Source organism: Stegostoma tigrinum, chromosome 42 (genome assembly GCF_030684315.1).
Source record: "Stegostoma tigrinum isolate sSteTig4 chromosome 42, sSteTig4.hap1, whole genome shotgun sequence".
Classification (NCBI taxonomy): Eukaryota; Metazoa; Chordata; class Chondrichthyes; order Orectolobiformes; family Stegostomatidae; genus Stegostoma; species Stegostoma tigrinum.
The window spans coordinates 5,933,640-5,946,343 of NC_081395.1; positions in this window are offsets into that span (position 1 = coordinate 5,933,640).

Here is a 12,704-nt window from a genome sequence, read left to right on the forward strand (position 1 = left end):
CCCCACCAGTTGCAGTGCCACCACCCACCAACACTGAAGTTGCCCTCTCTTCACCACTGGGCCCATTTCACCGCTGCCGGGTCCCACTCTGCACCTACACTCACCCTGCAACCAGAAGTCCCCGGCTCCACTGCCACCGAATCCCTGCTGATAACCAGGAGTCCCCAGCTCTAGGTCTACACAGCCAGGAGTCCCTGGCTCCTCTGCTGGCCTGAGGACACCTCATCCTTCATCCAATAGTGGCCTTAATATTTAATACACACCAGGTTAGGTCATGGTTTATCATTGTGCCCAAAAGGTGGCACCTCAGGAGTGGGTCAACATCTTTGTGTTACTGAATGTTACTGCGTGATTCTGATCTGCACAGCCCACACTGAGTTTTAAAGGCTTGGCTTCAGCCAAATTTGTCACCATGGGGCAGCTGTTGAGCTGTCTTATTTTTGTGCATATTTGAGCCCAAGCCGAAGGAAGGACAGGAAACCAAACGCTGAAACTTCTAATAGGATAAAAGGGAATTAAAAACCCTGAATATTCCAGCCACAATATCCAGAGGCTTTTCCAGTTTGATAGAATCATAGAATCGTTGCAGTGTGGAAGCAGGCCATTTGGCCCAGTCAGTCCACACTGACTCTTCAAACAGTATTCCACCCTGACACACTTCCCTACCTTATCCCTGTAACCCTGCACATCCCATGGCTAACCCACCTGGTCTGCACACTCCAGGGCACTATGGGGCAATTTAGCACGGCCAATCCACCCTAACCAGCACATCCTTGGGCACTATGGGACAATTTAGCACGGCCAATCCCACCCTAACCTGCACATCCTTGGGCACTATGGGACAATTTAGAACAGCCAATCCACCCTAACCTGCACATCCTTGGGCACTATGGGACAATTTAGCACAGCCAACCCACCCTAACCTGCACATCCCTGGGCACTATGGGACAATTTAGCACGGCCAATCCACCCTAACCCGCACATCCCTGGGCACTATGGGACAATTTAGCACGGCCAATCCACCCCAACCTGCACATCCCTGGGCACTATGGGGTAATTTAGCACGGCCAACCCACCCTAACCTGCACATCTCTGGCCTGTGGGAGGAAACCGGAGTGCCCAGAGGAAACCCACGCAGACACGGGGAGGATGTGCAAACTCCCACACTGACAGTCACTCAAGACTGATGATTGGTCTCATTCTTGTGAGGAGCTCGAGGGACGTGTCAGAGTTTGGGATTTGGGGTGCGGGATATCAGCAACTTTGAAAACAGCAGGACAGAACGTTTAGGAAAATGAGACACAGCGGTTAAGTTTTTCTGAAAATTCATTCACAACTTTTGACCATCTCTGAGTAAGCCTGGCATTTTTTACCCATCCCGAATTTCCATTTGAGAAGCTGATAGTGAGCTGCCTTGTGGAATCCCTGCAGTCCTTGAGGTGTGGATAAACTCCTCAGGCTTAAGCACTGACAATTTATGCTTATCTGACGCCAGTGCCATCTTTAAAGCTCGCCCGTGCACCTGTCAAATGCCAGCAGGCTGCAGCTGCCCTGTATGGCATTGTGCCCAGGACATGTTGCACAGAGTGTAATTGGTCGATGGGGATTGGGACACGCTGGGGTGCATTCGCTCGCTGCTCATGGAGTGTGCTCTGAGATGTTGGTGAGTAATGAAGGCCTGGCAGGGCAGGAAGCAAGCTGGGTTCCCCAGATTATGTCTTTGGCTGACATACTGGGAATTGTTTACATCTAGTTTCTATCCAGTGCGTGGAAGAATGGGAAAGTGCGTATCAAAGAGGTGAGATGATATATTGATAAGGATGTTAATATATGTCAATGCGTACAAATGAGCCTCTTGGCATTCACTGGGGAGAATCCCAGCTTGCCATTCAACATTGGTCGGAAAATTGATCTCGATGACAGGCTGCTAGCTCCTCACTGCTGATCTCACTTAATTCTTCCAACTTTTTCCACAATGCTGAAGTTGTTCAGTGGCTGGGAAAATTCACCCCATTATGTTTGCAAAGAGGATAACTGTACTGATTTTCTTTAGAGTTTGATGTGGTCACTTTGATGACAATTTTCTAATTTCACAAAATCTTACTTTTTCTGCCGTTGAGCAGACGTAACTCACCAACAATGGAAGAAGTGAGCATTAAAAGCAACCACATCAAACCACAATTATGTTAAAATAATTTCTGAAGGGTTTGTATCACAACCAAACAGGGTTGAAGTGTGCAATAAGAGTCTATTCAGCCCATTACGCTTGTGCTGGCTCTTTGAAAGAGCTATGCAATTACTCCCACTTCTGCTCGTTCCACATACTGTTCCACATGGTAATTTTTCCCTTTTAAGTATTTTTCCAGTTTCCTATTGAAAATTTCAACTGAATCTGTTTTCACCACCCTTGCAGGCAGCACATTCCAGATCACACAGCTCGCTGCATTAAACAAAAATCCTTCTCTCTCTTTCGATTCATTGCCAATTATCCTAAATATGCCTCCTTTATGCCAGAGGAAATAGTTTTTCCTCACTTACTCAAACCATTATGATTCTGAATCAACTATATCTCCCCTTAACGTTTTCTGCTCTAAAGGAGAATGATCCCAGAGTATCTAACCTCATATCCAACACACAAATGAAACCTCCTCACCATCCTCCTAACTCTTTTCTCAATTGCTTTGAATCTGTGTCCTCTGCTTGCCAGTGAGACGTGAAGGAACTCAAGAGTGTCACTAAAGTAAGAGCAAATTACTGCGGACACAGGCGATCTCAGACTAAAACAGAGAGCACTGGAGAAACTCAGCAGGTCTCGCAGTGTCTGTGGAAGGAGAAACAAAGTTATTCTTCAAGCCCTATTACTCTCCTTTGGAACTTAGGGAAATGAAACGTTTTGAAAGTGCGCAAAGTACAAGAGAGAGAGATCATATCGGAAGGAAAAGTTCTTCAAGGTGGTATTTCTGGAAGAGATTTGGCAGTGAATTTAACACCGTGTCAGCAGTAAGGTATCACATCAGTTGGCACTGCCAGCAATGACCAACTTGAAATCCAGGCATCACGAGGAGAGAGAGTATTGCCCATAAAGAAGCACTACATGTGCTGCAGAGGACCTGACAAAGGCGCCTGGGGAATATTGTCACAAACAGCCAACTGATACCAGCAGGGCCTCCCATAATTATGCCACCCCAGAATGGTAATAGAAGGACATCAACAGATGGTAAAAGAAAATGGGACTGTCCATTTAAGGAATGCCTCCAATAGTGGACCATCGTCTGGGATGGTTCTCATGGGACCTCAGGAACTAAGTCTAAATTCTCTGGTTACTGACTAGTTGTTCCCGTCACCATCTGCTTTTTGTTTAGAGGTGGGCTCAGGAGGGAGCAAATCGTTTCTTTCGCCCATTTCTTCGCCCCTTTGCTGCAGGCGTTGACTCCTCGCTGGGGACAGACGTTCAGTTCTGCGCCCAAGATGTAGCTGCTTTTCACCCATAGCTTAGACTATCAGGGTTACCAGGCTGTTTGACATTCCCATTCCTTCAGTCAGCCCCATCAGCCAAGCCACAAATAACTAACAGACAAATGTTTTCTAAAGAAAAGAACGTGCATTTCTGAAGCACTTTTCTTGGCTGTTAAACACCCCGAAATATTTTCACGGCTGACAAACTATTTAATGTGAGATACCAAGATGTAGAGCTGGATGAACACAGCAGGCCAAGCAGCATCAGAGGAGCAGGAAGGCTGACGTTTCGGGCCTAGATCCTTCTTCAGTTTGATGTGCTGTCACAGTTAATGTAAGAAATATGACATCCGATGGGTGTGCAGCAATATGCCACAAACAGCAATGTGATCATGACCAGACAAGCCACAGTGGTGGCAAATATTAGCCCAGGATGCCAAAGAGAGCTCTTCTTCAAATCCTTCATCAGAGAGGAGGATGGGGAGAGGGTTCTGAAATAAGTAGGGAGAGAGGGGGAGGCGGACCGAAGATGGATAGCTGAGAAGATAGGTGGAGAGGAGAGTATAGGTGGGGAGGTAGGGAGGGGATAGGTCAGTCCGGGGAGGATGGACAGTTCAAGGAGGTGGGATGAGGTTAGTAGGTAGGAAATGGAGGTGCGGCTTGGGGTGGAAGGAAGGGATGGGTGAGAGGAAGAACAGGTTAGGGAGGCAGAGACAGGTTGGACTGGTTTTGGGATGCAGTGGGTGGAGGGGAAGAGCTGGGTTGGTTGTGTGGTGCAGTGGGGGGAGGGGACAAACTGGGCTGGTTTAGGGATGCGGCAAGGGAAGGGGAGATTTTGAAGCTTGTGAAGTCCACATTGATACCATTGGGCTGCAGGGTTCCCAAGAGGAATATGAGTTGCTGTTCCTGCAACCTTCGGGTGGTATCATTATGGCACTGCAGGAGGCCCATGATGGACATGTTGTCTGAGGAATGGGAGGGGGAGTTAAAGTGGTTCGCGACTGGGAGGTGCAGTTGTTTATTTCGAATCGAGCGGAGGTGTTCTGCAAAGTGGTCCCCAAGCCTCCGCTTGGTTTCCCCAATGTAGAGGAAGCCCTCACCCACCACCTCCTCCAGAACTTCCAATTCCCTGGTTACCAACACCTCATTTTCACCATGGGCGCCCAGCCCCTATACACCTGCATTCCTCATGCAGATGGCCTCAAGCCCTCCGCTTCTTCCTGTCCCGCAGGCCCGACCAGTCCCCCTCCACCAACACCCTCATCCGCCTAGCCGAACCCGTCCTTACCCTCAACAACTTCTCTTTCAATTCCTCCCACTTCCTACAGACAAAGGGGGTGGCCATAGGTCCAGACCCGAAACGTCAGCTTTCCTGCTCCTCTGTTGCTGCTTGGCCTGCTGTGTTCGTCCAACTCCACACCGCGGTATCCCATCGTAGTGGGTGTTGTTCATGGTACCCCTTAGTATTAACCTGTTTGGATCCATATTCGTTGCAACTTCTAATGTAGTCCCACAGAGTGAAAAAAACTAAGGCACATGGGCTGGTAACAGGGAGGGAAGGGTTAGGGTTTGTTCACATTCTACAGGATGTGCTGCAATTAGCATTGAAAGAGAACCGTCTCCAGAAGGTTCAAACAACTTTGAAGTCACAGATCATGCCTTTCCAATGTTATCTACATCTCTCTTTGGCTTTTAAACATGGGACTTTGGATCATCAAAAAGAGTCTAATTAACCTTCTGAGGTGAGGATCTCTGGCTCAAGAGATGTTGGCACCTTACCTCAATGAATTGAGAATGGGGTTGGCTCAGCTGAGGTCATGTATGAAAGATGTCCTACATGGGGAGGAGATTAACCAGTGGGTTTTCGCAGTAGTGAATTCATTGTGAGGCCCATGTGTATAATATTCTTGACCTTGAGTGCAAACAAATATTTACAGAGTCAGCTGAGCTAAGGAAAATATGAACTTTGTTTAAGAACTATCTTACAGTGCTTCAAATTGCCACAAAGCTACAAAGGAAATCACATGATATTGTACCACTTCACGTGATGATGCACAGTATATTTCTTCTTTTTAAATAGCATCCCTACAACATGGAAGCAAACCATTTAGCTCATCGAGTCCATCCCAAACCTCAGAAGAGCATCCCACCCAGGCCCTATTATATTCCTCTAATGCTGTATTACCATGGCCAACCTGCATATCTTTGGACTGTGAGAGAAAATCCACGCAGACACAAGGAGAACGTGCAAACTCCACACGGACAATTGCCCAGAGGTGGAAGCGAACCTGGGTCCCCGGTTACTGTGAGGCAGCAGAGCTAACCACCAAGCCACTGAGCCACATTCACGTGCAGTGTGGTTAAATTTAACCTTTTAAGAAACACACCACGAATCGCCAGTTCTATGCGATAGTTTTTCGGTAACGTCAGTATATTCGTGGGTGAGCTATAAGCGCAGGTGTCAAGAAGAACAAATGGGCATCTTATGAGAGACTTGCGCTAATGATATTCGTCTAGTGTCATGGATAGCGCTTAATGCCGTTGAATAGAAAGTCATGCACATTGGATCGGGCAACAGTGAATATTTGTGCAGCGTGAGAGGATTTCTATAAGGAGTAGTTTTAGGGGCGGTCTTCGATCAGACTGGCGCTCTGGATGTCAGCTTGGATTTGCTGTTAATAACACCAGGGGCACGTGGTGAGAGGACATGACAAAATGGAAATGGTCTAGACCGACGGTGAAGGCGTTTCTGGAGTCCGCCTTCGATCAACCTACATTATGAAGGATAGTAAAATGTGAGGCTGGATGAACACAGCAGGCCAAGCAGCATCTCAGGAGCACAAAAGCTGACGTTTCGGGCCTAGACCCTTCATCAGAGAGGGGGATGGGGTGAGGGTTCTGGAATAAATAGGAAGAGAGGGGGAGGCGGACCGAAGATGGAGAGAAAAGAAGATAGGTGGAGAGGAGAGTAGAGGTGGGGAGGTAGGGAGGGGATAGGTCAGTCCAGGGAAGACAGACAGGTCAAGAAGGTGGGATGAGGTTAGTAGGTAGGAGATGGAGGTGCGGCTTGGGGTGGGAGGAAGGGATGGGTGAGATGAAGAACAGGTTAGGGAGGCAGAGACAGGTTGGACTGGTTTTGGGATGTGGTGGGGGAAGGGGAGATTTTGAAGCTGGTGAAGTCCACATTGATGCCATTGGGCTGCAGGGTTCCCAAGCGGAATATGAGTTAGCCCGAAACGTCAGCTTTTGTGCTCCTGAGATGCTGCTGGGCCTGCTGTGTTCATCCAGCCTCACATTTTATTATCTTGGATTCTCCAGCATCTGCAGTTCCCATTATCACTTATGAAGGATACAGATTGGTTAAAAAGAGTCAGGTGATGAAGGGAGATCAGGGTGAATCCAGCTTAGGAGATCACATTATGAAAACAGCCCCATGCAAGTGAACTAATATCTACTGGAAAAGGGCTGGTCATAGAAGGGAGTGATGGGCACCACAGAACATGACTGCTTCTTCAGATTAATGGTCAGGAAGGATACAAACTTAAGCAACCAGCGTGGAACTGGAGGTGTGAGTTGGATAAAGCTTGGAGTGGTGATTCCATGCAATGGTTGAATAAATTGCTCAGACTCAAGTTTGAAATGATCCAGAATAGTGTTGAGCATCCTGTGTGCAGAAACCATAGAAAATTTCTGACACACAAAGACCATTTTACGTTATTTTCATTAAGTGTCTCTCAATGGCTTTCTTTGAGCGAGGCTTGGTGAGTTTTCTTGCGCAATTGCCCCAAACTCGCTTCAGGTTAGAATCTTATAGGGTCCGTGGGTTATGGTGAGAAATCTGGGAGTATCACCTAGGTCAAAATCCTGGAATTCATATTGTGGGTCAACTCACAGCAGGTGGACTGCAGCAGTTCAAGTAGGCAGCTCACCCACACCTTCAGAAGGGGCAACTGGGGACGGGCAATAAATGCTGGCCGAGCCAGTGACGCCCACAAAATGAATAAAGAAAACAAAAATCATGTGAGAAGTCGTGCGAAACCTTTCTTGACATCAGGAACAGCAAGTCACATTTTCCTACAGAGGTCCAGACGACAAGACAAAATACCCACTAGAGAATGGTGAGATGTCTATTAATGGGGATTATTGCTCATTATCACCTGTACCAACCCTGAATTTCAACTCATTAACATGCACGTTCCTATTCAACCATGCACTGGACAGAAACTAGATGCAGAGAGTACGAACATATCACTTAGAATGTGTGCACACTCCTCTGGACCGTCATCTTGTACACCTAGCACCAACATCTCAGCGCATATAAACAGCTGATCAACTGGTTAGGCAGCATCTGTGGAGAGTGATGAAGCTCGACGTGCTTGGTTTTTCTCAGCGTTTTCTGGCTCAAATGCAAGACGGTTCGTAAGCTGGGATGGAATGACGATCTGTGACTCAGGGCGTATTAGCAGGTTTATTGATCCAAACACTGAAACATGAGAAGAAGAGACAGAGGTGGTACCAGACTTGACTAATGCTGTCTATGTGACTTGGCAGAACCTCAGACACTGTTTGTGAAGCTGCACCTGTGGGCCTTGAAGCTGTCAATGGCGTTGTTCGCTGCTGGGTGTGGCTGAGTTAACCCCAGACTACTTTCTCGATCAACAGTTCTCCTGTTATAAAATCCAGTAAATCGCTACTTCCTGATTTGCCTCACCTCTTCTATGTCAACAGGTTGCTGGGCAGTTCCTAACACCAGTGCTCTAATCACAAGGGCCTAGCGAACATGCTGAGGAGGCGAGGACAGCAAAGGCTGCTGACGGGTCAGTGTTGCGCACTTGGAGCCATGTGTGAAAGTCAAAATCAGATGCCATTTGTGAGAGAGCTTTCCATCAACCACATCTTCACACCCTAGGGATCATGGTGGAGCATTCAAGTACCACATTTGGACGGATGGGTCTGTGCTAGTTTTAGCCAGTCTTGCAAGATGGAGGTGCCGCTGTTGGCATTCAACACATTTAACAAAAAGAGAGAGCTGCATTTATATAATGACTTGCATGACCTCAAGATGTGCAAAGCATCGTATAATAGTACCAGCTAAGAGCGTACTATACTTTCCAAGGCGCCATCTTTCAGATGAGATGTCTGCCCATCCACCCTCTCATGTCACATATTCCTGACGAAGAGCAGGAAACCTCAGCAAACATTTATCCTTCAATCAACGTCACTAACAGAGATTAACTGATCAATTATCATATTACCAGCTGTGGGATCCTCCCATGCATAAGATTCGTTCCCAACGTTCCAATAGAGGCCCACACTTCAAAATAAATTACATTAAAACACTCTGGGACATCCTGATGTTGTGAAAATTGCTGCAGAAATGTGTTGTCTCTTCTCTGCATGGTAGATGCATTGCCTTGCCCTCCACGAGGTAGTGCCTCTAACAATCAGAGTCCACGAGACAACCAATCATCATGCTATTCTGGTATGGAACAAAAATGTTGCTCATTTTTCCGTTAATATTCTTGTGAACCATCCTGCTGAATGCAAGACGAAAAGCTTCAACAAGATGTATTTTTTTTCAGTAATGCACATCTGTTTTTATTATCAAGATACACTAAACCAAGGAACAGAATTACAAAGGGTGGAGCTGGATGAATGCAGCAGGCCAAGCAGCATCTTAGGAGCACAAAAGCTGACGTTTCGGGCCTAGACCCTTCATCAGAGAGTCTGATCAGAGAGTCTAAACCTTTATCATCTCTCTGATGAAGAGTCTAGGCCCGAAACGTCAGCTTTTGTGCTCCAGAGATGCTGCTTGGCCTGCTGTGTTCATCCAGCTCCACACTGTATTAAAAAAGCACAGGCACAAAATTATGTGGATGTCTCAACAGTCAATTAAGCCTGTTCACATGATTATGCATTACTATCTGGTGTTCTGAGGCAGGGTTAGAATGTTGCCTCACCTCAAGAAGATATATTGATCTTGCAGAGCAGATTCACCAGAATGACATTAGGACTAAAAGGATTAAACTTTGGGGACCTGTTGCATGGACTTGTGCTGACACAGTACATTTAACTCTTTCTCTGCAGACGCTGCCAGACCTACTGAGTTTCTGCAGTGCTTCCTGTATTTATTTTGGATCTCTAGCATCAGCAGTATTGTACTTTTACAGTATAGACTAGGCTTGTACTCTGCAAACTCAGAAATTTAACAGTCAATCTAAATGGGATGTTTACAATGGCCAAAAGGATTGAAGGATAAGATAGGATTAAATGATTTCTTCCCACAAGGGTGTTGCTGAGCCCTAATGGAGGGGTCGTGGTCTTTAAATTAAAACCGGCCCATTTGAGTGATTTCAAGAAGCAGCTCGCTCTCTGATGAAGGGTCTAGGCCCGAAACGTCAGCTTTTGTGCTCCTGAGATGCTGCTTGGCCTGCTGTGTTCATCCAATTTCACACTTTGTTATCCCGGAAAATCTGGAACTGTTTCTACAAAAAGCTGTCAAGGCTGGGCGTCAATTGAAAATTTCAAAGCTGTGATAGGTAGGCTTTGAATGAGTCGGGGGCTTAAGGATTGTGATTTCAAGGTGGGAGGATATAGTTAATCTACAGATCTGACAGAGCTGGCTCAATGTGGCTGAGCGACTACATTCCTGTGGCTTCCGGTTTCTATTTCCTCGACAGATACTACCTGAACTGCTGAGTGTTCCCAACAGTTTCTGTTTGTTTGTTGTGCATTTCCAGTCTGTACTGTGCCTTTTGTTCAGCGTTTTCTGGTGCTCATTCAAAAGCTGATGCGGCAGATGCACCGGCCCGTGAAAAACTCAGCAGAAAGGTACCCACTTTTAGTCTCGTGGGTCTGTGCTAATTTCAGCCAGTCTTGCAATTGGTGGCATCCAACACACCTAACAAAGGGGCTGAGTTGCATTTACATAACGACGGGCATCATGTCAAGAGGTCCAAAGAATTTTACACACAGAGACATACTTTCTGTGCAGCCACTATGATAGTGTAGGAAATCCAGCAACTAATTTTGCACTCAGTAAATCCCAAAACAAAGCAATTTGGCAATGGTGAGATAATAAAATGTGAGGCTGGATGAGCACGGCAGGCCCAGCAGCATCTCAGGAGCACAAAAGCTGACGTTTCGGCACCTGGCAATGGTGAGATGATTTGTTTGCAGCTGCTAGCAAATGGACAACTATTGACAGCAAACAAAGTAAAACATCTCGGCTTAACTTGAGAATTGTGCCTTGGGACCTTTAATGTCACTTGAGAAGCCAGAAGAGCGAAACGCATCGTCTGAAGGATGGCCCCAATGACACTGTGACAGTCCTGGAGTTGCAGTGTCAGGCTCAATTTTATATTCAGCGATAAGGATCAGAGTTGAACCCACAACCTTCTGATGCTGAGTGCAAGAATGTTGTTCACTGAGACCAAACATCTTTAGTTTGGGAAAGTTGCAAGAAAAATTAGCCAGGCTTCCCCATCCCTGACACGTCAACCATGATCGCTTGGTTGTGAGGGGTGCACGGGGTGAATAGCACGTCTTACAAATGGAATCTTGGAGTGGGACTGTCTGGGTCTTGATCTTCACTCTGCTGTCACTAAGTATGCAACAACAGTGAGTCCTTGGTAACCTGCATTTGACAGGCAGGGCCATACCAGGTGAAGATTAGCAGTCAGGTCTCCTATCCTTGTCACAGCAAGGATTTGGCTACCTTGGCATGGGAACACTGTATTTCACTGGACTCTTCGATAAGGTACTGGCCTATTTAATAAAGTAACAGCCCATGCAGGGGGCGATAGTATATTAGTACGGAAAGAAGACTATCTAACTAATAGAGGACAGTGAGTTGAGATGGGGGGAGGCCATTTTCAGGATATCATGTAACTGTTAGAGTCCAACAGAGATCATTGCTGGGGCCACATTGCCAAGGTGGCAGAATCCACAAAAGTAGGTGAGAAAGCAAATGCTGAGGGTGACACATAAGGAGTCTGCGGACGCATAAAGTCAAGTTAAACAAATGGGCAAAATCCTAGAAAATGGAATATAATGTAAAGTTTAGCACTTTGGCAGGAAAAGCAGAGGAGCCGAATTCTAATTAAATAGAGGAAGATCTCCGAAAGCTACAAAACGCAGGGATTTGGATGTCTTCATCCATGAATTGCAAAAAGCTAGCGTCCACACATTCAGAAAGATAAACAGATTTTAATTTGTGAGAGAATCAAGAGTTAGGGAAAAATAGCAGGGAAGTGTAGCTGAGAAATATCAAATCAGCCATGATCCCATTGAATGGTGGAATAGGCTTGATGGCTGAATGGCCTATTTCCCTTCCTGCCTAGTGGTCTTATGCGTGGATCAGACTAACCTAAGGTCCAATGGTCTTGAAGGTGACTCAGACCATACTGTGGGACCTGTAAATTGTTCCAAACACAGATAACATCCTGGCCATTCATCACGGCCAGACCTACCCTAGCTGTCGAGACATATCCTCCCACTGGACCAAGATAAGTCAGGATGAGAGAGAAAAGCAGACAGTGGGCAACTCCTCCTCACTATCATTCAATTCATTTGCTCAGAAGTCATATTCACCAAACTTCCATCAGCTGTAATCTATTACTCTCGTCCCTCCTGAAGCTCGTACTGTTAGATATCAGGTGAGGAACAGCTTGGAGCTGGTTGGTGAATGGATAGCTTCACCAGCTAAAAGGTGAGTGAAATGCCAACCTGATTGACACCCGCTGGATCCAATCATATCCAGAGCAACTCTGATCCAGATGAAAAAGCTTAAACATAGCAGATTTAATTTGCATAAGAAAATCTGAGTCATCTCTGCCCGATAGTAGGCCACCAAGTGGCACTCTATTTTGTTCCCTAGCAACAACTCAGAAGTGGAAGAAAAACACATCGTACCTTGTGGCATGATTTAGTTCACAGCTCTACTCCATGCGTTAATCATCTTGCGTTCTAAACTAAAATTCTCACTCTCATGCCATTCAATTCTCCCCCCACCCTGCCTATTTCTGTACCCTTCTCCAGCTCCTACACTCCATATCTCTGTAATATCCCCAAGTCCTTACAAAACTCCCTATCTCTATAAACTCACCCAGCGTCTAAATTTCTCCATTACTATATCTTCCTCCAGTTACACAACACTGTCTATCTCTGTAACCGCCTCCAGCCCATTCAGCCCTCCCCATCTCTACAATCTCCTCCAGCCCCTACAACTTTCCCTATATTTGTAACCT